Source organism: Peromyscus leucopus, chromosome 14 (assembly GCF_004664715.2).
Source record: "Peromyscus leucopus breed LL Stock chromosome 14, UCI_PerLeu_2.1, whole genome shotgun sequence".
NCBI classification, from domain to species: domain Eukaryota; kingdom Metazoa; phylum Chordata; class Mammalia; order Rodentia; family Cricetidae; genus Peromyscus; species Peromyscus leucopus.
This window is the reverse complement of record NC_051075.1, coordinates 78,211,783-78,237,211: the sequence shown is the minus strand read 5'-3', so window position 1 is coordinate 78,237,211 and position 25,429 is coordinate 78,211,783. Positions and strand designations below refer to the sequence as shown.

General features: G+C 48.8%; 1 protein-coding gene across 7 annotated transcripts in view; it reads right to left on the bottom strand.

Annotated features, from left to right (window-relative positions):
* Traf3 (TNF receptor associated factor 3) overlaps positions 1–11,095 on the bottom strand; it is a 120,506-nt gene extending 109,411 nt beyond the window's left edge. For 4 of the 7 annotated variants that reach the window (XM_037210860.1, XM_028883776.2, XM_028883770.2 and 1 more), the window contains exons 1-2: positions 10,906–11,093; positions 10,398–10,506 (exon numbers count right to left, since the gene is read on the bottom strand). The gene's annotated coding sequence lies outside the window, so the exon portion shown is untranslated. Of the gene's footprint in view, positions 1–10,397; positions 10,507–10,905 lie in introns of all 7 variants that reach the window. The other 3 variants (XM_037210861.1, XM_028883774.2, XM_028883772.2) reach the window with 3 other exon arrangements.
* Positions 11,096–25,429: the final 14,334 nt, after the last annotated feature.

The window sequence follows — 25,429 nt, the reverse complement described above, 5'->3', positions numbered from 1 at the left end:
CAACTCATGTGTCTAAAGGGTTTCATGTCCACAATATATAAAGAGCTCTTATAACTCAACAAGAAAAAAATCACCCCAATTAAAGCAGAGACAAAGGGCTTAGGCATTTATACAAATACATACAAATAGACACCAAGCACATAGAGAGACATTCAGTATCACTGGTCATCAAGAGGTAACAAAACAAAATGACAACGACACAGAAATTCACATACTAGTTTAACAGAGTTAGTTTTAGTGAAGATGTGCAGAAACTGTAACACTGCTGGTGGGAATAAATTAAACTCAGATATGTAGTATTACCAATGCTCTGTGAGATATATCCAGAAGAAAAGAAGACACACACAAACACACACAATTAAACACCTGCTTATGGCAACATTATTCCTAACAGTAAAGAGGATGAAAACTAAATGTTCATAGACAGATGAGTAGATAAAGTGCAAACACAGATGATCGAGCACTAACCCTCATGCATACACATACATGTGTACGTACACGTATACACGTACACGTGTACACACACACACACACACACACACACACACACACACACACGACAGATTATTATTCAGTCACTAAAGGAATAAAATACCAGTACCTACTACAACTTGGATACACCTCAAAGACATTACACAGACATAAGTGGTCATATATTTATTGCATGATTACTTTCACATGGTATATTAAAAATAAGCAAATCCATGGAAACAGAGAGCAAATTAGACCAGGGCTGGGGGGGGGGCAGTAATTACTCAAGGAGTATGGGGTCCAAGTTTTGAACTAGAAAGACCCAGTAACTGAATGACATTTTGAGTACAATAAATACCACTGGACTGCATACCTTCGAATAGTTAACTATGAGCTAAGCGGTGGTGGCCCACCCCTTTAATTCCAGCACTTGGGAGGCAGAGCCAGGTGGTTCTCTCTGAGTTCGAGGCCAGCCTGGGCTACCAAGTGAGTTCCAGGAAAGGCGCAAAGGTACACAGAGAAACCCTGTCTCAAAAAACCAAAATAAATAAATAAATAGTTAACTATGTGCTATGTGAATTTTGTCTCAATAGAAGAGAATGTTGAACTATTTTATGGATTCATTTAACCAATAGTTGACTACCAACCATATGTCAGAAACTCTCTTCATGAAGGTGATAAACATTGTTTTTTGCCACAATGGAAAAGAAGCAAGCTAAGAGATTATGAGAAACATGGGCTATTTTAAGAGAGTTTAAGAAGACCTTTCAAATATTTGAAAAGAGACCTGAATAAATCAGAAAACATTATTCCTGATAAATAATGGGAAAGAAAAGATCAAAATACAACTTATCAAAATTCAATCATATGCAAAAATTGCTTTCTTAAAAAAAAACCAGAAATATCTAAATATAGATGTTCCTTTTATGCAAATGTAATGTGACTTTGGTTTCCAGACATTTTACCTTCTGTTCTAGACTTTCTTAGCTGGGCATGGTAGCTTACACCTATTAGTCCACCACTCAATCTCAGGAGGATGAAGTAGGAGAACTATAAGTCTCAAGGTCAGTTTTGACTACACAGCAAGACCCTATCTCAAAAAAACTGAAAAGAAAGAAAGAAAAAGAAAATAAGGGGAAAATACTTTCTTCATAATCCAATGTTCTCCCTCAACCCCATATATAAAGTACTCTTCTGGCCCAGCCCATACACCTTGTTGAAAATATGCAGGAAAAGAAAAAGAGCGCAATTATCACTTCTTTTAAATTATTTTCTGGAGACAGGTCTTTAAATATCCCAAGCTGGCCTCAAACTGAATCTGAAGCCCAGGCTACACAATCTTCACTCTCCTGCCTCTGCCTCACAGGTACTGGTTGAATTATGACTGTGGTATACTAATTTCTCATATTCCACTACTTATCACTTCTTTTGAACAATGTCTCTGTGAGTGATATACACGAGTGAAGATGCCCTTGGAAGACAGATGCACCTGATCCTCCTGGAGCTGGAGTTACAGCAGTTGTGAGCGACCAGGCCCGGGTGCTGTCCTCTGCAAGGGTAGTACATGCCCTTAACTGCGGAGCCATTGCTCCAGCTCCCCAACTACTTCTCACTTTTATACCTCACAATTAATTTTCTAATGTTGTAAAACACACATACGGTTTTCCATCTCAGCCATTTTAAACATATAGTTTAGTGATGTGAAATCAGTCATAATGTACAGCTGTCACCAGGACCCAGCTCCAGGGCTCTGCATTCCATAGACAGAAAACTGAGCTTAGAGACAATGAGCAACTGGACGGTCAGCTAAAGGAATAACCGGAAATCAAGTAATGTCTGACTCCTTACATACATGAATGTGTCTCACTTTTTTTTTTTAAGATCTTTTTATTCTATGTACATGAGTGTTTTGCCTATATGTAGGGATGTGTACTGCATATATACCTGGTGCCAATAGAGGTCAGAAGAGGGTGTCAGATCCCCTGGAACTGGAGTTAAGAATGGTTATGAGACATCAAGGGGGGAATAGGAATTGACTCCAGGTCCTCTGGAAGGACAAGCCAGTGCTCTTAACCACTGGGCCATCTCTTCAGCCCCAAATGTGTCTCATTTTCATTCACACTTTGTGGTGACATTGTGTTCCCCAAAATATTGTGCACCCTAATAAACTTATCTGGGTCAGAGAACAGCCACTAGATACAAAGGCTAGAAAATGGTGATACTCACACCTTTAATCCTAGCATTCCAGAAGTAGAAATCCCTCTGGATCTCTGTGAGTTCAAGGCCACACTGGAAACGGCCAGGCGTGGTAACTCACACCTTTAATCCCAGAAAACCAGCCTTTAATCCCAGGGAGTGATGGTAGAAAGCAGAAAGGTATATAAGGCATGAGGACCAGAAACTAGAAGCATTTGGCTGGTTAAGCATTCAGGCTTCTAGCAACACAGTTCAGCTGAGAACCATTCTGGATGAGGACTCAGAGGCCTCCAGTCTCAGGAAACAAGACCAGCTGAGGATCCGGCGAGGTGAGTTAGCTGTGGCTTGTTCTGGTTCTCTGATCTTCCAGAATCCACCCCAATACCTGGCTCAGGTTTGATTTTATTAATAAGACTCTCTTAAGATTCCTGCTACAACACTTCAGGCTAAACTGTGAAAAAACAAAGGAGAAAACAACCCCCTTTTCCCAGCCAGGCAGTGGTGGCACACACCATTAATCCCAGCATTCAGGAGGCAGAAGTAGGTGGGTCTCTGTGAGTTTGAGAACAGCCTAGTCTGCACATCGAGTTCCAGGACAGCTGGGGCTATACAGAGAAACCCTGTCTCAGGGGGGAAAAAAAGTTTTTCATCTCAATCTCAGATCAGTCAGAGACACACCAGAACTTCCCTGAACCTGGAGAAGGGCACGGAAATTTTTGGACTCATTGAGATCCTTGCTCACATACTACTGCCTGTTACTTACTTTTGTCTAAAACAAAAATCAAGCCTCTATCAACCCAGAGACTTGGGTTGAGCCCTGGTGTCTAGCCCTCCCTGGAGTAGGAACATGGCCAGGAAAGAAGTCCCACACCTCTGACCCAGCAGTCCCTGGTCCTTCCTGGTTCCAGTTCAACACTTCACAGTGGTTCTAGCTATAACAGCCAGATCGTCTGAAGCAGCCAACATCACTTCCCTGCTAATTGGGGAAAAGCTTCTTTCTTTTAACTTGTATTCCCATGAGCCATCTGTAGTCATAATTAAATTCGAGATAAACGGGTGCTGAGTTATAACCATGATGCTCCTCTCTACAGAGTGACCAGGCCTCAGGGACTTGTTCACCACTAACAAGCTAATGTTTGTAAAACTCTGCAAAGGCAGAGGACTAAATACTATCATTAGTACTAGACTACTGGTTTAAATGTAAATTAAGAGAGATAAAGAGGGAAAAAACACATTAGTAAATCAGGTTAGGGACTGCTAAGATGTATGAAATATCTGAAAGCACAAGAGTAAACAGTATCCTAACTGAGTTTTTCTCACTGCTGGGATGAAACCCATGGCTTTGCATGTGGTAGGCTCTACACTGAGCTACAACCCCAGTCTCCAGCTGGTCTTGTTAAAGAATACAAGCACACTGGTGCTGGTCTAAGAAACTAGCCTAAAACACAGAAAAGGAATGAAAACTGACTAGGGGCAGGGGAAAGACAATATAGCCAAGCAAATGTCAGCAGAAAAAGGCTGCATGAAAAACTGCTCCAAAATCCACAATGTATTTGAAAAAATACTATATAGGAACAAAACAAAATCTACACTCACGAAACAAAACCCAAAACCCTACAACTGAACAAAATCTACATGCCTGTAAAGCCCAGCACTTGGAGGCAGAGACAGGAAGACTGGAAAATCAAGATAATCTGGGCTACATGGTGAGTGTGAGGACAAAGTGAACTACACAGGAGACTCCATCTCAAAAACCAAACAACAAACTACCTGGCCTAAAGGGTCCACAGGTGAAAAGGACGTGGTGAAAACAGGACCCCTAGAAAAGACCTCTGCTCTTCCTTCCCTCTCCTGTTCCCTTTCCAGGAAGGGTGGCTATGGAATCACCCAGACTTATGGTACTTCAACTCTGGGGCACTCTTCACCACAATTCCTCTTCATTTATACTTCTTACTCTAGTTAAACTCCAAAGAATTCCTGCACAGCCTGTGATCCAAACTCCACAACACTTCTATTCAGCTGTCACAGCGCCTCACATCGAGTTACCACCAAAGTGTTCTAGCTTGGCCCTGGCATGGAGACTCCATGAGGCCAGAGGTCATTCAATATCTTACCTGACTTTTTAGTTTTAATCACCAGCACAGTGCATGCTCGGAAAAAAGAAAAAGAAGAAAGAAAAGAAAATGTAGTTTGATTAAATACAGGTTGAAAAAGCCCTTCTTCAAAACACCTGGCAACAAAAGTATTTCAAATGTGTGGTTAGATCACAGAGGCTCCAAAAAGAGCCATGAATAAACACAATGCATCTTTTGCAGAATCAATTCTACTAAAAGATTAGGAGCAGAGTATGTTTATATTAAAACAGACTACTGAGGACCATGTATAATTTACATTAAGATAAAATTTCATGGGCTAGAGAGATGGCTCAGAGGTTTAGAGCACCGACTGCTCTTCCAGAGGTCCTGAGTTCAATTCCCAGCAACCACATGGTGGCTCTCAACCATCCATAATGAGATCAGATGCCCTCTTCTGGAGTGCAGGCATACATGCAGGCAGAACACTGTATACATAATAAATAAACTTAAAAAAAAAATTAAAAAAAAAATTCATGTGCTTGCCCCATCCCTACTGAAGGTAAAGTCCTAGAGAAAAGCCTTCTGAAACCTATGCACTTAATTTACCCTATAATAAGGCGGCAGCAGACTGCACTGAATTTCCAGCGTGAAGTTAGGACTTCTGAGCATTACTGGGCAAAGTGCTCCAGAAAACTAATTTCCCTGTTCTTCGAAGAAAGAAGTTTGTATCAAAGAAGTTTTCTGCCAAGCTTGGTGGTGCACACCTTTAATCCCTGTACTCTGGAGGCAGACACATTGACAGATGGATCTCTTGTGAATTTGAGGCCAGCCTGGTCTATGGGGCAAGTTCCAGGACAGCCAGGGCAACATAAAGAGCCCCTGTTTCAAAACAACAACAACAAAGTAGTCGTTTCCTACTGTGTAACTCCCACTAATGTATCAGAGCAGCAAGGCAACACAGTGGCATCTAGGAAAATGATCAAGGGAGGCACTAGGTCTGCACAACTACAACACAGACTTGGAATGCAGGGAAACACTGTGGTCATCTGTCATGTCCTTCTCTTCCTACCTTGCAGAATCTGGATACAAACATTCACCAAGCACTTACCATGTGCCTGGCCTTTGGTGGAAGGAAAACAGGCATTACAAGCACCTAACTATAATCACCTCCTGCACATGTAGGTCTCTAAATGGGCATTAGCCTTTCAGAGTAAAAGTTAACCTTGGAAAACCTCATCAAAACTATTATGACTCATCAGGCATGGTAGCTCACCAAGCACTAGGGAGGCTGAGGCAGAAGGATCCCAAGTTCAAGGGCAACCTGGGACTATAAAGGGAGAATCTGTCTCAAAAATAAACAAAAATCATCATGACTCCTAGAGAAGTATTTCACCACTGGAATGCTGCTTACTACCGTCCGAAAGGTCACATCATTTCACTTGGTTATTCAATTTAGCCTTTCCCACCACTTAAAAGATGTCAAGCTTCTCATTGATATGGCATTATGGTCTGGATGTAAGATCAGTGCTCAAATTGGAGAGGACATCAGGAAATCAGAACAACAGTCCCTGGTCTCTTTTTTAGTAAATGGCCTCATGAGAAGTTACTAAATAGCCTCCACTTCATTTTTTTTTCCTTTACATTTTTAATGGGGGAAAAAGGCACATGTGTGGAGGTCAGAGGGCGATCGGAAAAAAAATCAGTTCTCTCCTTCCACCAACTCTTTCCTTTCCCCATGAGTTCCAGGGATCAAACTCAGGTCATCAGGCTTGTTGGCAAGCCCCTTTACCTGCTGAGCCATTTCAAATGGTTAAACCCGCTAGTTTCAAATGGTTAAAATCAACATGAAACCAATCTTTTAAAAATGAAATCATGAAATGAAACACTGGGGACTGTGAGAAGGCTCAGTGGGCAAAGGTGTTTGCCATCCAAAGATGCAAGTGTGACCACCTGAACCCAATCGACAGAACCCAGGACGGAACGGACTCACAAAGTTAAAGAGTCACTCACCCCTTGTCACACACACGTCATAGAATACAATAATAATCAAAATTTTAGGACAGTGAAACACAGGGTCCAATATTTCATTTCTTGAGAATTAAAACATTTTAAATCCATCAGTAAGGACCAGAGTGGTGGGTTTGGGAAAAGTGCAATTTGTCTCTCCCACCACCACCAATTTTTGAAATTTTCTACCTATAATAGTTATTCTCAACATGTGGTTCATGAACCCTTGTGGGTGCATATCAGATATTTACATTACGATTCATAAGAGTAGCAAAATTACAGGTAGGTATGAAGTAGTAACAAAATAATGTTATGCTTGGAGGCCGCCACCGCCGCCACCACCGGAGCTTGAAGAACTGTATTAAAGGGTCGCAGCATTAGGAAGGATGAGAATCACTGACCTTCACAGAGAAACAGTAGGCACAGCAACATGCTATGGTCCAAACTAGTACCCTTGCTCTCTGCCCTTCCACAAACCAAGCTCTTCAGTCAGAGACTGCCAGACTACTTCAGCTCCAAACCACACAAAGCCTGAAAGAGCTGGAGGTCAGCACAGGAAATGTAACATCTGGAAAACTGGCTAGCAGCACTACCAGCATCATCTAGACCAGCAGGGAGCACAGCAGCAAGCTAACAGCTCACATCTTACACAGAAGGGAAGGGAGGATCCCCAGACTGCCATTCTCAGGGCCCTACAAGTGGGACCACACTTCCTAACATGTGGTCAACCGGGGTGCCTTTCCCAGATGCCTCCCTGACGAGTCAGGGGGCCAGCTTTTCTCTTACAGGAACACAACCCCCACCCCATACTTGCAGACTTCTATACAACCCACTAATTCATTTCCTCCTACACATATGGGTGACTTTCCTTATTTTTCCTGGTTAAGTCTTTGAGGGGTACCGGTGACTTGGTTTTCCTTCACTCTTCTTTTGGAAAGTTCTTGAACTGGTGTCACAGTCAAATCTCAGGTGGGTTCCGGCACTGCCCTTCACTCTTCACAGGAACCCAGATGTCCCACATATCTACAGATCACACCCCTAAAAGCAGGTGCTGTGTCTCACTCATCCTAGCATAGTAACCAGATTATGGGAACTCAGGGCACATTAATTGAATGTTAATTAAATGAGCAAAAGACTCCCAAGTCCCAGCTAATAATATGCTCATCTGAATGCAGCATGCATGCCAACATGACTCCTGGAGGGGCCAGAAGGCAACAGTCACCTGCATCAGTGACACCCCACTCCCTGCCAGCTGACCCCAAATGTGTAAGCACCAACAGGTTTCACCAAAGGTTCTATGTTTAACAGGAATTTCACCTTCTTCCTAGAGTGGCCTCTCATCCCAATTCTTTCCTGGAACATGCAAAACAATAAAGGCTTTCCAAAATGAAAAGGCATTTTATATTTTTATTAATTAGTAATCATAGAAATTACACAAATAAATTTAATGTTTTCCTCTATACTTTTCTTTTTAAAACCGAATTTTCGCCGGGCGGTGGTGGCGCACGCCTTTAATCCCAGCACTTGGGAGGCAGAGCCAGGTGGATCTCTGTGAGTTCGAGGCCAGCCTGGACTACCAAGTGAGTTCCAGGAAAAGGCACAAAGCTACACAGAGAAACCCTGTCTCGAAAAACCAAAAAAAAAAAACAAAAAAAAAACAAAAACAAAAACCGAATTTTCTTCTTTCTGCTAGCTCCTCTGGGACCACACCAATCAATGCCCAGCTACCTCTCTCTACTGCTTCCTGTCTGCAGGCCTCTGGGCCTCCCTCACTCTGGTTCCAGGCCTAAGCACCATGCTGTACTCACTCAGGCCTCGGCTGCTGCTCTCTGGTCACCACCTCTGACCTCACCTCTTTCCTCACTTTAGCTCTCTTCCCAACTCCCCTCCCTGTCTGGAATGTAATGAGCATATACATACACAAACATCAACAAAAAAATTAATTTTCTTCTGTAAATACTTGTAAAGACACATACAGGGGTTCTGATTCCACAAATCACGCTAAGGCCTTGGGTCATGAGATTTCTCTGTTAATAATTCTAAAATTGACCACTGAGAAGAAACTGAGCTATTGCATAATATTTAACAGGTTAGCTCATTTGCTGTTTGGAGAGTCTTACTATACAAGATGAGAAAACAAAGATGGGCAAATTTTATATGCAATTTCCTTTGTGTGTCTGAGCTAGCTCAGGCTTGCAACACCACAGTGACAGTTTCATCTCTCTAGAGGTACAGTTTCAGCATTACAAAAAAGGATTTCAAGGGAATGATAATTCATGCTCATCTTTTTGGCTCATTAGCATATCTATCCTGACAATACCCCCAAGAAGTCCTTCCTGGTTTACACACTGAAAATTTCTAAGGGATTCTAGCAGAAGTGTTTAGAAAAAAAATCCCAAACACAGGGACAACAAGAAGTATCCAGTTAAATGAAGGACTTTCTTCAGAGCTCCAGCAAGAGTGGCAGAAACAACTGACTACTGCCTGTTTCCAACGGAATGTCTCTGCAGCCTTCTCACTGGGCCATCTTCTTAATTCCAAAAAGAATGGATAGCATCCAAGAAAAATAATTGGTCTGCTTTTCCCTCACAGAAAAATTCACATTCATGTCTTGGTTTAAAAATGCTGGAATTCTCCCCGGCCAGCTCTCTGCCTCCCTGGCTTCTGCACTGTGACAGCTGGAACAGAGGTGTCTGGGTGAGACACCTTACATCTTAAACCTTGTCCGCGATGAGGTCTGATCTGAGCCAGTGAGGCTGGAACCATCCCCAGCACCTACTCACAGGGATTTCTGACTCCTGTCAGAGATTCCCCAGTTTTTACACTTTAAAGGTTCAATTTGCTTTGACCAGAGAATTTTCACCTTCAGACTAATTGTTACTATTTAAGATGTCACAATATGGCGAAAAGGGAAACATTTCCTCTCCTTTGAGTAAAGGATGGCTGTACACTATTTTGCCAGACATCCTACAATGATGCAGTATTTTCAACAGGCCATTTTCCAAGACCTGAAAAGCACCAGAAGATTTTAAAGCCCGACTGAGGGTCCACCTGGACATTTCTACACAGAAGCATTTTACAGACAACACAAAACAGCATTTCCAAAGATTTCACCTGTGCATCTAATCACAGAAAATGCAACCCCCCCCAAAAAAATTATGGCTCCTCTTCAGTTGTATGCTGTGAATGTAAATTAAGACGCCAATACAACACTCGATATACCCTTTAAGACTCCACAAAAAAAGAGCATGCATACATACACACACACACACACACACACACACACACACACACACACCCTTCTATTTCATTCTCAAAACTGAGTCAAAGCTCACTACAAAAGCCATGAAAATAAAATCAGTTCCTTGAGCCGATCATTAGTCTGAATGCTTCTTAGATTTCAGAGCACGTCCACGGCACTTCACCCATTTGCATTTTGTTGCTGTTTCAAATTAAAGGTAAAGAATTTTCCACGCGGAATTCTCTCTAAAGGTTTAATCCTGAAACCCGCGTCCCCAACCGGGGGGTGATGACAGTGTGGAAACGTGGCGAAACGTTACGTGAGCCATAGCCTGGCGCCTCCAAACCCTGCAAAGCCCCGCGGCGGGGATCGTTTTAATGACTCGCCCGTGGGGAGCCCACTCTGACCTTTGGTGTTAATCGAAGGTGGAAGGTGTGCATTCGGCCCCAGCTGGATCCCAGAACCGCCTGCCTTCCAGCCTCTCTGCAGCTCTCCGACTATGAATCAGTCATTCATCTGCAGAGCAATGACTCAGTATAAACTTTTAAATAATGGCTCAAAAACCCACCTCCACCAGCCAGGGCGAGCACGCTTATCTACACGGGCAGCCCGACTCCGTCGTTCCGCACCGCGCCAAACCCCCGGGGCCTCTGAGATGCTGCCGGCTCAGCACCCCTCGGGGCGGGCACCTCGGGCGCGAGGCCTGGCTGCCCCGTCTGCCTGAAGCGCCGGCGCCTCCGGCCGGGAGCCGGCCCCACACACAAAGTTTCCAAAGTTGGGGCGGCGGGCGGGCCGCACCACAGACGGTGAGGAGGCCGGGCCTGGCCTCGCAGGACCCGCCGGGCCCCGGGGCCGCCGCCGAGATGGAGCCGCCCCGCCGCCCCGCCGCCCCGCCGCCCGGCCCGCCGACCTTACCCCGCGGCCCGCCCGCTCGGCCGGCTCAGGGGCGCCGCGCGCATCCTCCGCCGTCGTCTGCAGCGTCCAGCTCCCCGGGCAGCCCCATGTCGGGGGGCGGGGAAGGGCCGGCGGCCGCCGCCGCCGCCGCCGCCGCCGGCTGGAAAGTCCCTGCTGGGCTGCAACCCGGCTCGCGCACGCGGCGGCCGCCGGCCGCGCCGCCTCACGCACCCTCGCGCTGGCACTTCCTCTCGCGCGCTGGAAATCCCCGCGGGCCGCCGCCGCCGCCGCCGCCGCCGCCGGCGCGCGCCCCGGCGCGCCCGCCCCGCCGCCCGCGCGCGCCTCCCGCCCGCCGCCGCCGCCCCCCCGCCCGCACCCCCCCCCCCCGCGGCTGGCGCGCGCCCGCGCCCGTTGCTAGGGACCCTCGGCCCCGCGCTCGCCGCCGGCCTTAGCAACGGCGGCGCGCGCCCCAGGCCCTCAGGGCCCCGGCAGGGCGGGCGGGGGGGGGGGTCCACCCTCGGCGCGCTCTGGCTCTCGCGCGCTCGCGCGCGTGCGCCCTCGCGCCCCGCCCGCGTCCCGGGCTTTCCGGGTCAAAAAGCCAGTGGAGCCGAGTTAAGGCGAGGAAGGGTTCCTCGCGTCGCCACCTCGACGGGCGGCCCCGACACGCTCGCCTACCCGACCGAGCACTCACGTCGTCCTCACACCTGTAGAAGACACGGGGGTCGCGGGCACCCGCTGACACGCGTGCCGAGTTCCTGCCTCCCCCCCCCCCCAGAACGCACGGGCATCGCCGACGGAGCTCCCGGGCGCGCAGATCCCACAGACGGCCCGCACGCTGGCACAGACTCGCCGCCGCCACGCGTGCCCCTCGCATGCCTCTCCCAGGCGGGCCTGGCACCATCTGACCCAGCTGTCAGAGGTGGAGCAGAGTTCCTCCTTGGCGCCCTCCACCCACCCACCCACCCACCCACCCAGGGAACTGGGTCTGGCCCAGGGTGGACAGGGTGGCCAATTTGCCCTGGGCACTTCTCTAGGCCAGGGACGCCCACTTCTCCAGCGGCTTCATCCTGCCCGATCACGGCCACCAAGGGCCCCCAGGGCTCCCCCCGATGGCCCCTCGTGCCATAGCAAGATGGGAGCAAATGAGGGCCCATCCTTGGGAAGTTCGGGCCACTGAGGAAAGAGGCCGTGATCGGCTGGACACTCGCACACTTCCCTCTCAAGAAAGCTCGTGGGATCCCTAGGCCGAAGCCGAGACCAGGGTGACCAGCCTGCCAGTGCCAATCCACGTGCTCTGCAGTGCACAGAGGCGGGAAGGCCAGCATCATCTGCCCAGCTTAATCTCGTGGAAGGTTCTAGAAGCCTAGCTAGTCTGGCAGGACATCCCTGGATGCATTCGCCAACAGGTGCCTGTACCAGAGCCCAGACGGCAGCCTTGCTAGCCAGGCTCAGCTAGGCCGGTGGCGCCCCCACCTGGGTCACACGGCCGCAGATCTGAGTTCAGGCAGGAGGTTAGATGGAGTGGCCGTCCCACCCATGCGGACTCTGGAGCCCACTGCAGACTCATGGTCAGATGGGCCTCCCCTTATGGGTGTCTTTAAATGACCCAGGAGGCTCAGGGCGCCCCTGGCTCCTATACCTGTGCTCGGAGGCCTCGTCCCATGTCCTCAGCCCTGTCCAGGGCGCAGTCCTGGCACACTGAGGACTTGGTGCCTTACACTACCTGCACAAGGGAACTGCCCAAATCCAGAAAGGCTCCCTCGTCTCTAGGCTGCACTATTTGGATTCTTTTCAAATAAGCCACAAGGCAGAAGGTTCAAAGATCCGTGCGTGGGGTTTCCTACGGCTCCGTGCCTCCTTTTATTCTCTGCCAAAGCGCTAGTAAGCCTCGTTCAGAATGAGTAGGTTGAGTCCGCCAGCGTGGAGCCCTCTGCGGGTGAGCCCAGCCCCTGGTCGTTTCTCTCTCGCCACCCCAACCAAGGCCTTCTCCCATTCAGCGGCTTGAGACCCCCCGCTTTGGCGAACCAGAGCGGACAGCATAAAGAAGTTTGCCCCAAACAGGGCCACGGCTTTGGGGGCGGGTGCTCTGGACGCTGCAGTGCCAGTTGCTGGGCAGAAGTGATGAGCAGTACGGAGAACCAATCAGAGAGCTCTCCTCTGGGCATTTCAAAAGCAAAGCTGGCTGTTCCCTATGGCAACGCCGAACAACACGCTCACACTGTTTCTGGACAAAGACATTTCTCTCAGGAATTTATGTGGCCTGACATGTTCAATTTGCTGCATTTTAGGGAGCCGTGCATGCAGATCTCGAGATGACTCACCCGAGTACAACCGCCCAGAAGGCCGCTCCCATCTGTTGTCCTAAGAGGGAAAATATCCACTGCATGGTGTGAGGGGCTTCAGGCCTGTGAACAGGTGTCGCCAGGCCCCTCCCAGCGCCTCAAATGACAGCTCCTGGAGCAGAAGCCACCTGCCCCTGCGGGTCTGATGTGGGCTGAAGTGGGCTGACAATTCGCCCACTAAAACACATTAAATACTGCCAAAGGAGAGACACACGGCTAAATTATAGTTGTGGTAAGGGTTCCCAAGCAAGTAGCTTCCAAACCTGTTGAATACATGATGCACACTTACATACACATCAATACTTAATCCTAAACAGGCAACGTGCTCTGATATTTCTGTTCTATTTGTTTTTTTAATGATTTTAATTACTTATGTATTCAGAGAGAGTGTGTGTCGCACATTCATGTTGCAGATGCATGCACGTGCCATGATAGAGTGTAAAGGTCAGAGGACAACCTGCAAAAGTCAGTTCTCTCCTTCCACGGTGTGTGTCCCTGGGACCGAACTCGGTTTGTCTGGCTTGACAGCAAGCACCCTTACCTACTGAGCCAACTTGCTGGCCCAATCTATTTATTAATTTTAATACAGGGTGCTGATATGTAGTCCAAGCTAGCATCAAACTTGAAATTCTTCTACCTCACCTTCCTAAGTGCTAGGACTTGAGGTAAATGCCACTCTGCTACAGAGCAAGCTTGGGTCTCTCTGGAGCTCATTCTCCACCCCACCCCACCCCTTGAATAGGGTCTCCAGTAACCTAGGCTGGCCTCAGGTTCACTGTGTAGCTGAGGATGACCTCAGACACCTAATCCTTCTGCCTCTGCCTCTCAAGTGCTGAAACTACAGGCATGCTCCACCATATCCAGTGTCTGTTGCTTATGTTACTATGCTTATTTATTTGTTTGTTTGTGAGTTTGTGTGTTTGTTTTGTTTGGAGTAGGGCACGTGTGTCAAGGCACGCCCGTGGAGGTTAAATTAGGATGCTCTGCAAGAGTCAGTTCTTCCCGTCCACCATGTAAGTCCTGGTGATCAAACTCAGGTCAGAAGGCTTGGGGCCAAGTGCCTTGACCCACTGAGCCATCTCAGAGGCCCCCTATTTACTTTTTTAATGCTGATCAGGACCCTTTGAGCTTACTGGAGATTCATGACCACAATACACCACTTTAGACTAAAAGATGCTGATGATAGTAAAAGCAGTCCCTGCTTTGAGGAGACGCAGCAGCCGGTCCCCGCCCAGCCCTGTCCTTCAGTGGACCCCTGCACAGAAGAGCTGCTCCAGCAAAGAAGGTGGCTACAAGTAGAACTTCCCTGGTTAGGACAGTTGATAGAGGAGACACAGAGCAGGCCTCAGGGTAAGAAAGCACATCCCTGGGTCTGTGTGATGCTGAGGAGATGGGGGAGATGAGGAGGTTTGACAATGGGCCACATAAAAAGTTCCATCTTTCCCCTGATTTCTGTGGGTCAATCAGGAAACAAAGGTGTCCCCATTTTAAGGGGTCCATCCCAGGATTCATGGGTGCACAGTGCACACATACACATGCCATCTGTGCCGTCTCAAACACCTGCCTGAAACTGTACAAGAGCCCTGATGTGGCCTGCCTCCACCTGCTAGTTTTGACTATAATACCTTTTTGAAGAGAGACCCCCACCACCACTCTCCCAAGAAAGAAAGAGTCTTCAATGGATGTCATGGGAATCGGGGGCGGGATGTGCAAGCCCACATAGTAAACCCCAGGAAACACGGGCAACACACGTTCCACGCCTTCCTTCCCTCGGCCACCGCTGGCCCTCTCCCCAGCCCACAGGCTTCTGCTGGCTGCTTCGACTTTGCCCAAGCCCTAAGCAAACAAAAGCCAATGGCTGCTGAAACAGTCCCGGGGAAGGCACAGCTCCTCCCACACAGCAGCAGCCAAGGAAGTGAGGAAGGAGGAGCTACTGCATCCACACCAGGGCCAGGGAAAAAAGGAAAAGAAACGTCTAGAAACTGCAAGAATCATGCAAATCCTAGGCATCGCAATAATCCATCCCCATGCAAACACAGGAAAGAACATGGGATGCTTCCTTGTCTTTCCAGCTTGAAATAGCAGATGGCTGCAGATGGAGGCACCCTTTCCCACTTCCCCTCACTTCCTGATGTGGTCTGCTGATACCTGCCTGCCCAGCAGCACCCCTGCCCGGTCCTGCTGCTCAAAGCCAAGAATGTGCCCATTCCTTTGAGCTTACCTTCTAGTGGGTAGAAACCAAAATGAACCAACCACAGGTTGATCTATAACGAGAAACTGAGGGAAGGAAGGGAGAGGAGGCCTGAGCAAGGGTCAGGGAAGGGGGTAGGTGGGGGCAGATGGATCCAAAAGAAAAGGACAAGGTGCCATGGGGATGGTAGGTAGCACGGACAGCAGAGGCCTTGAGGTCAGTGAGCATTCAGGGAGGCCAGGATGACTCCAGCCAGGAGTGGGGGAAACTCCAGGAAGGGAGGAGGAGGAGCCAGGGATGCAGGGCCTCGCAGGTCATGGACAGGCCTTTGGTTTTCCTCCTAGATGGGATGCGAGTGTCCACTGTCAGGTTGAAATAACAACTTGTAGTCCACTCAAGTCAACCGTATACTTTTCCCCATCCGGTAAACACACACCGAGAACTGGAACAACAATGGTGTATTGTCTTCTTGTGTCAGGAGACGTCAGCTCTGGCAAGTGAGAACTGGGGACAGAGCAATTGCAGACGGACACACAGGTGTGGACCAGCATAAAGGCATCTAAGCACTCGATACTGGAAACCCTTGGGCCCTTTCTTTAAGCCAGAGGAGGAGAAATGAAGCTGCCCTTTGCCTGAGAGCTGACCTGCTAGGCTTCTAAAAGTTCTGGTGGATGTTCAGTGGCAGGCCTTACCTGCCTATTTTGTGAGGTGTTTTCTGTTTTGTTTGTTTTTGGAGGTGTTGAGATTGAATCCAAGGCCTCATGCATGTTAGGTATGCCTGTTTTCAGTTTCAACTCCAAGTGCCACAGAGACCTCTGTGCCAGGCTCAAAGGAGTCTACCTCAGAGCCGAAGGAGAAGGAAACCATGAATAGGGATCTAGAGTCCTGAATACAGGGCCCATGAGCCAAAGAATTCTGCTGTGGCCTAGTCTGTTGGACGGCCTTTACCAAGCTGATTTCAGTAGCTGACCTCAGGAGAAGTGAAGGGCCACAGTGGTCAGCTTGGATCCTGTAATTCCCCCTCTTGCCCACCCAGGAGGACCCAGGCTGGCTGGCATGTGAGAGCCTTTCCCCTGGGCTCCACTTGTGACTCAACGACTCCATGACCCCAGCGTATGGAACAAGTTACAGCACACACGTGGAGGTCAGAGGACAACCTTCAAGAGTCAACTCTTGCTTCCCACCTTGTTGAGGTAGGATTTGTTGGTTTGGTTTTTGTTTTTCAAAACAGGGTTTCTCTGTGCAGCCCTAGCTGTCCTGGCACTCACTCTGTAGCCCAGGCTGGCCTCGAACTCGCAGAGATCTGCCTGCCTCTGCCTCCTGAGTACTGGGATTCAAGGCATGTGCCATCACTGCCTGGCTATGAGTTTTTGTTTCTGCCTTTGCTTAGCATACTCTGGGACAGCTGGCCTGCCAGCTTCCAGTCAAGTCTCCCTTGTCCACCTTCCATCTTGCCAAACAGTGCTGGGATTACAGCATTTGGCTTGGTGGATCCCTGGATCAAACACAGGTTATCAGGCTTGGTGACAAATACCTTTACCCACTGAACTATTTTACTGGCTACCCCACCCCACCCCCGCAGGCAGCGTCTTACAAAGCTGAACCTGACCTCAAACTCCTGACCCTCATACCTCCATCTCCCAAGTGCTGGGATTACAGGTTTTTGCAACCATGCCCAGCAAGGCCATGTTTCTCTTGCTAAAGGCTCCCGGGACATCCCATGAAGAGTTTCCTTTCAAGGGTGGATGTGCTCATTAGTTCTTGTCGACTGACACCGTCCAGACGGACCTGGGAAAAGGGAGTCTCAGCTGAGGAGCTGCCTCCATCAGACTGGCCAGTGGTATTTTCTTGATGGCTGATCGACATGGGAGAGCACAGCCCACTGTGGGCAGACCCATCCCTCGGCAAGTGAGCCTGAGCTGTATAAAAAGGGTGGCTGAGCAAGTCGGCAAGCAGCACTCTCCCACAGTCTCTGCTTCAGTCTCTGCCTCCAGGTCCCCTCCTGCCTTGAGCGCCTCCCCTGACTTCCCTCAATGATGGGCTGTGATGGGAAAGTGGGAGCCAAGTGACCCCTTTCCTCTCCAGAGCGGTTTTGGTCGGTGTTTTAACACATCGATAGAGAAGCAAATTAAGATTTCTAGAGTAGGATGAGAAAGCAGAAGTCAGCTCGCCGACAGCAGGGAGATCTTACGAAGACACTTGATCTCCCTGGGCCCGGGTTTCCCCTCTTGCACAGCGGAAATAGGTCGGTGAGCCCCACCCTGCCCCTTGGGAGCTGCGAGGGGAAGCCCTCGCTGGTAAAGACCCTGCAGCTACCATGCTTATCTCTACCAGGCCCGCGCTGGTGGCAGCTAGAAGTGGTCCTATTGTCTCAGTAGGGACCAGCCTGGTTTCCCTCGCTGGGAAGGACGGTGGCAACTTTAGGTAGGCAGGATCCACTAGAGTAGACAAAATCACAGCTGCCGTGAAACGACCGAGACATCCCTGGGGTGTGGCTGGGCACTGTCTTACCCTTTGCTCTGCCACACTGACTGGCTGGCTCTGTCATCTGTGTACTCAAAAGCACCTCTGAGAAACTGCTGGTCCATGGACCTCCAGCCCAGTTATAGGAAGTTGTCCCAACTGCCCCAACCCCTCACCATCCACACACTGCCCTCCCAACTGCAGGTTTCTCTCTGTTCACAGGCCATCAGTTAGATGAGTGAGTGACCAGCATCTTAAAAAAATAAAAAATAAAAATGAAAATAAAGAAAGAAAAAGAAAGAATTGAAGCAGAGTACCATACACTCCAGGAAGGACTGATCGCTTTTTTGGGTCTCGGCTTTGGTTCTGTGTGGACGTGCGTCTGGAGGTGCCATGTAGCTCTCACTGTGGGTCCTGATGAAGCCTGCAGGCCACTGGGCTGCAGATGAAACCCAGCTGTCACAGCGACAAGGTCTCGGAAGGTATGTAGTTTAAAAGCTCACACTCTTCCCTATGAGTGCTGCAAAGTGGAAGGTCATTGACCCTGAGTTGACACACAGGTAGGAAGTAGGGAGGTTTGTCACATACAAAATTAAATGACAGTCAATGATACAGCTCAGGGGTTAAAGGTTCTTGTCACTGCCGGGCGGTGGTGGCGCACGCCTTTAATCCCAGCACTCGGGAGGCAGAGCCAGGCGGATCTCTGTGAGTTCGAGGCCAGCCTGGGCTACCAAGTGAGTTCCAGGAAAGGCGCAAAACTACACAGAGAAACCCTGTCTCGAAAAACCAAAAAAAAAAAAAAAAAAAAAAAAGGTTCTTGTCACTAAGCCTAAAAACCTGAGTTAAGCCGGGCGTTGGTGGCGAAAAAACCTGAGTTAAATTCTGAAATCCACATAGTTCCCTTGAATTCAGTCTCCTCTACATATGTGGTATGTACACACACAAATATACATACATATACAAAAACACAAACACAAAAACACATGTATAAATATAATAAAAAAAACAAATACTATGGGCCAGGGAGAAGGCTCCGTCAGTAAGGTACTTTCAAACAAACGTGAGAACTTGAGTTTGGATGCCCAACACCCACACAGTCAGGGGTGGCTGTGCCTGCTCTAAGTCCCAGAGCTGGGGGAACAGAGACAAGGAGGCTCTCTGGGGGCTCTCTGGGGACTCCCTGGGGCACCCCTGGGGGCTCACTGGCCTGCCAGTCTAGCCAAACAAGCAAGCTCTGGGTTCAGAGAGAGATCATCTCAAAAACAAGGTGGAGATCAACTGAGGAAGACCCCAGGGCTGCTCCCTGCCCCTGACACATATGCACGTAAATGAACTATGCACACACAAAATAAACAAGGAAATAATAGGACAACTTGCTTATGTGCTCCAGGGCAGAGGACCCAGGGCCCATTTCACTATTATCCTATCTCCAGAAAGCCCAGGTCTAGAAAGCCTGGCGCAAAGAGGCCATTGTCACCATCCATGATGGCAAGCCCTGGGTGCACTTGAAACATTTGGTTAAATGGACGGTATGTGAAAAAGCCCATGGGTGGAAGGGTGGGTCACCCACCCACACCAAAGCTCTCTTGATCAGGTTTCACAGTGAAGTGCCACCTTCAGGGGGGTCTGCCTGGGCTGTGCTCTGAGCTAAGGATATCAGTCATTTGAGTGGGTGTGGCCAGCATCTGTGGCCCTGGAGTTTCCTCGAGAACAGCGGGTCATTCCATTTTCTATTGCAAAGAGCACACCACAGGTTATAGAAGTTTTCATGTAAAGAGGTTTATTCTCGCTCCCCACTCTAGGGATGTGAGGGTGAAGGGCCACGTCTAGTGTTGACCTTACTCACAGAGTCCCAAAGGGTCAAAAGGTGTTGTGTGGTGGCTAAAGCTAGGAAGCTTGCATGTCCCTTCTAGTCTCTCCATCTTATAAACCCACCATCCAAATGACCTTAGCTAACCCTTGTCCTTCTCTACACTACAAACCATGGCTGGTTCATTTCACCCCCTTACATTTTTACAAGTTGGGCAGACCCGGGGTCTCCCTAGTTCTCCCTGGTGGCCCCTTTCCACATTTCCTCTAGCCCATTTCCAGTAATTTGTGACACCTCTAACTCACAAAACCTCTCTCTCCTGGGAACCCACAGCTACCACACTGCTGGGATTCAGATCAGAGCATGGCTCAACCCTCATCAGAGAAGCTGCTTCTCCACGTAGCTGGTGATTAACAAGAGCCACAAGTGGGCAGTGTGCAGAGTGAGACTAGATCACTCCGCATTAACGGGGTGTCTTTATCAAACCCCTCTCCTCAAGGCTCGGGGATCTATGTGGAAGAGGAGGTAAGAAGATTGTAAGAGCCAGAGGTGGTGGAGGACTCCAAGGAAACAGTGCCTCCCAGATGCAACAGGACTGATAGGCGTATGAGACCTGCACAGGTCAGGTCCAAGGCAGATGGGCCACAAAGTGCCACCCCTAACCAAGAAGCTATGTGCTCTTAACCACTGAGCCACCTCTCTAGCCTCATGAAAAAATTCTCCATCCAGGCAGTGGTGGCGCACGCCTTTAATTCCAGAACTCAGGAGGCAGGGCCAGGCAGATCTCTGTGAGTTCAAGGCCAGCCTAGTTTATAGAGTTCCAGAACAGCCACGGCTACACAGAGAAAGCCTGTCCCCAAAAAATAAAAACAATAACAACAAAAAAAAAATTTATTTGACAGGACAGCCAGGCCTATGGATAAAGACCCTGTCTCAATAAATACATAAAGCTGTATTTATTTCATGTGAATGGGTGCTTTGCCTGTGTTTCCGTCTGCCTACCAGATGCACGCCTGGTGCGCAGGAAAACCAGAGAGGGCATTGGCTCCTGTAATTGGCTTTACAGAAGACTGTAGGTGCTGGGAATCGAACTCAGGACCTCGGGAAGGGCAGCCAGTGCTCTTCAGTGCTGAGCCTTCTCTCCAGCCCCCTGTTCCCATCTTCCTACTGACTCACAGGAGGACACTCAGACCATGCCAAGACCACCACAGCAGGACACCCATGGCAGGCTGAATGTCTCCGAGGGGTCTGCAGAACTTGACTTGTATTCTCACTGCCACCAACCTTGGCCTCTTTATCTAATAGGTGATTTAGGGAGCGGTTGAAGATGGAGGTGAGGGTCTTTGGCCGCTCCTTTGCCTCAGCCAAGTGTAGTAGATACAAAGGAACCAAAAGCCAGGTCTGGTGGCCTGTACCTGTAACCTCTCAGCAGGTACCGGACCAGCAAGGAAAGGAGGCAGGGGGACGGCTTAGTGGGCAAAGTGCAAGCCGGATGAGCTCCATCGGAGGTGGTGGTGTCCGTCCACCATCCCGAGGTTCTCATAGAGAAGGGAAGCTGCTGGACTAGCCTGGGGTAGGCTGGGCAAGGGCAGGAAGAAGACAGACCCTGCTTCAACAAGGTAGAAGACGAGAATAGACTCCCGAAAGTTACCCTCTGACCTTTACACACACACCACAGCACTCATGCACCTGTCCACACACACACACACACACACACACACACACACACACACACACACACAATAATAAATAAATAAGAAGGGATTGGGGACAGGGATGGGCAAACGGAGGGGAGAGGGCAAAAAGAAAGGCAATTTAAGGCCAGGCTTGTTTGGTACTGTGCCAGGTTGTCTGTGTCTGAGACCCTGAAACAGTGAGCTGTAATCGATGAACTCAGTTATAGCGAGACTCTCCAGATGCTGGAGCTGTCGATGGTCCGGGGCCAGCAGATGTTGTGCACGTGGAACCCAGGCTATCTGACCACGGTGGCACTGCTCTGTAGAAACCCAGTTCCATCCCCCTTCCAGAGGTGTGTGGAAGCCTAGTGGGGTCTAAGCAGATCCTAAGTCCTGGATCCTGCTCCTCTCTATCTTGGTTGCCAGGGCAATTCCAGGCTCCCATTACCCAGTGGCTGATGAGCAATCTGAAGACACTTAGGAGCCCAAAGGCAGGACTCCCGAAGGGCCGCCTCAGGAGGTCATTGGCAGAGCTGAGGCCCTCCCGATACTCCCTAGGGCCCTTGGGTAGCTGCTTCAGAGGGCCAATCCCAGGAAATAGCTTTTTCTCTCTTGCTGTTTCTTTTTGAGTATGTGGCAAACTAAAAAATTTCCTCACGGATGGTTCAAGAACCGAAATTGGGGGTTCTAACTCAGCTTGGGGTTTTTTACTGTTGGGACAGGCATTTTGTTCTATGTGTCTAAATATAGAAACTGTATAGACATTGTGGGCCTCCTCCTCAATACCCTCTCTCAAGTCCCCAGGGTCGTTAAGCCAAGGGACATGAATGTTCCTGTGGGTCCATGGGAATACTATGGATCCCCAAAGACAAAAAAAAAAAAAAAAAAAAAAAAAAGGATGATATTTAAGAAAATGAGAATGCTTTGTTTAGAATGTGGCTTTCATTTTCTCTCCATGGCTTTGCTTTAAGAGCTGTTGAAAATAGGGCTGGAGAGATGGCTCAGCGTTTAAGAGCACTGGCTGGTCTTCCAGAGGACCAGGGTTTGATTCCTAGCACCCACATGGCAGGTTGTAATCATCTTGTAACTCCAGTTCCAGAGAATCCATTGCCCTCTTTTGGCCTACATGACAGGACACACATGTTGTACACAATTAGTTATACATGTAGCCAAAATACCCATATACATAAAAAAATGAAAAAAATATTTTAAAAAATCACCTATGATTCTCCTAGACATTTGTTCATGGTATCCACATGTTGGCACATGTGACTCAGGCAGAAGTTTGGAAAGTGCTAGTGTGCTGGGGTTCTCTCCGATGACATGGGAACTCTACATGGGTTCATGGGTCCTCAGAGACATCCTAGAGGAGAATCCGGGCATCCTAGTGGGCAGAGTACACCTGGTAGAAGCCTACACTACATCCTGCAATACCCAGCCATGTCAGGATCACTGAGCAGCCAGGTGGACCCAGGGTTGCCCAAATGAGCCAGCCCAAACTGCCAACACATATAACCAAGAGCCAGGCAACGGCCGCTACATAAGGCACTTTCTGAATGTTGCTCGGCAAAGTTCCTTAACTGGTGCCCTGCTCAGAAACCTGGCAGTCCCCCCGCCCCCCCCCCACACACACACACTTTTTGGAAAGATTTATTTACATCTTGGCACCACGTTTACATCCATGTACCACATGCATGCAATGCCCACAGAGGCCAGTAGTGTATTGGCTCTCCTGGAACAACCACCATATGGGTGCTAGGAATCCAATCCAGGTACTCTGGAAGAGCAGGCCAGCCGGTGCTCCTCACCACTGACTCTCCAGTCCAGGTTTCTTCATCCCTGATAACTGCATAGTAAGGCCTGCCTGGTCCATGGTCTCCCGACTGCCACCCCCTTGCTCCTCATACTAACCTATCGAGATGTCACCACCACTGAACTCAAGGCTGTGGCCAGCCAGAGACTGGGCTTTTAGGGATTCTGGAGGTTTGGTGATTAATCTGGGTTGTCAACTTGAGGGTTCTGAAATCAAATAAGAGACACCCTGGGCAGGTCTGCCGAGACACTTCCAGAGGGAATCAACTGAGGGAGCAAGGCCCTTCTTCAGAGTGAGTGGCACCCTACAACAGGTAGCCCAGGGTCTGAGGGTGAAGCTGTGTTGCTTGCCTTCACTTTGGCGAACATGTCTGTCCCCATTTCAGCTGCAGGAATTTTGTGGACTGAGCAGCTCCTGGGTTCTCAGCCTCTCCAGGGAGCAGATGACCACTGTGGACTGCCCAACCCTGTGGTATAAGTCAACCTAGTGCATCCCTCCAATATACGCACATCTACTGGGTGTGTCCTTCTACTCTGCCTAAGACTGAAGGGACAGGCACAGGCCCCAAGAAGTTTCCAGAGGAGCCCCAACCCTTGCTTTTGACCTTGAGACTAACTGAGTTTGGGTAAAGGACAGTGTCACCCAGGGTCACCCAATTACCAGCTGACCCAACTTTAAACTAAAGCTGGAGAGCCTTGTCGAATGCCATGCTACTCATCGCAGAACATTTTCTGGGTCCCTTGGATAAATATTTCAATATTTAAGATTTTCCTCATGATTAAATTTTCACTGGGTGGGCCACACACACACACACACACACACACACACAGAGAGAGAGAGAGAGAGAGAGAGAGAGAGAGAGAGAGAGAGAGAGAGAGAGAGAGAGAAAACGACTATATTTCAATGTAAAATTTGAAGGATTTAGTGATTTTTCCATAAATTTTGAAATGTCGAGGATATAGATCTCTCTCTGAGAATACAGCCTGTGGCAAATTTCAGATTTAAGAGAAGGAAAAAAAATTGATTGATTTAAGAGACCAAGAAGGGGAGCTGAAATCTACAATTCAAAACTTACGAAACCGCTATGTTTTCAGTTAATTTACAAGCCATCTCAGTGGAAAATGCTTTCCTTGGGTGATCCAAGGGAACTGATTTAGAATTGCAGCTGCAGTAAGCCCTGTAAGAGTGCTTGCTGGATGAAATGATCAAACCCAGATCAAAGGCGCTGGCAAGCAATCGGCTCTCATTACCCAACACACTGCAAGTAGCTCTGCAGCTCAGCAGCAAGCCCGTCCTTCCCAGCCCGTCTCCGGTCTCACAGCCCAGCAAGCGTGCAACGGTACCATTTTCAATTTGATGGTGCAGGGAGGTTTGTAGTAAATATTTATTAGCTGCTTAACCAAGATAATTAAATTTCTGGCCAATCCATACGTGGCTCTTATTAGAATTAGCTAAGATTTACTTTCAAGTCTAAAAGGATGCAATAGAATAAAATGGTATAGACATGAAAATCCGAATGAAATATTAGTGCTTGGTACAGCAGGGTGGGTGAGGACTTCCTGTTCTGAGTGGCAAAGGAGTCAGAGCAAACACCCACATCCTGGCCCTCCTGTGTCCTTGGTGGAGGGCCACCTCAGCTGTCCCCGGGACCAATGGCAAAGAACTGTTTTCTCCATTGGGCTTGCGGGGCACCTACTCAAGGCTGGGTACATCCGCTTTAGGACCCTTGAATGACAAGTTTCCCCAGTGGAGACCAATAGAGCAGGCCTTTGGCCAATCTCTGTGGTGAGGGGACAGTCCAGCCTATACCACAGCCCCTCTGGACACTCTGATGCCTCCCATCAACCTCTGAAATACAGATGCTCTCCCTGTCAGAATGACTTGGCCAGCAATTCCCATTCCTGGGTATTTGTTCTAGGAGGAAGGAAAACATCTGTTCACATAAAAGTGTGAACACTGGCACCCAGATTGACCCTTTTGGCAATACCAAGAGGTGTTGGTAGTGTTAGTGTTGGTAGGTAAATAGTATTTTACTTTTTTTGTTTGTTTGTTTGGTTTTTGTTTTTTGAGACAGGGTTTCTCTGTGTAGCTTTGAGCCTGTCTTGGAACTCACTTGGTAGTCCAGGCTGGCCTCGAACTTACAGAGATCCGCCTGGCTCTGCCTCCCGAGTGCTGGGATTAAAGGCGTGTGCCACCACTGCCCGGCCTTAGTATTTTACTACTTAGAGAGAGAGCCAAATTTCATCAGCT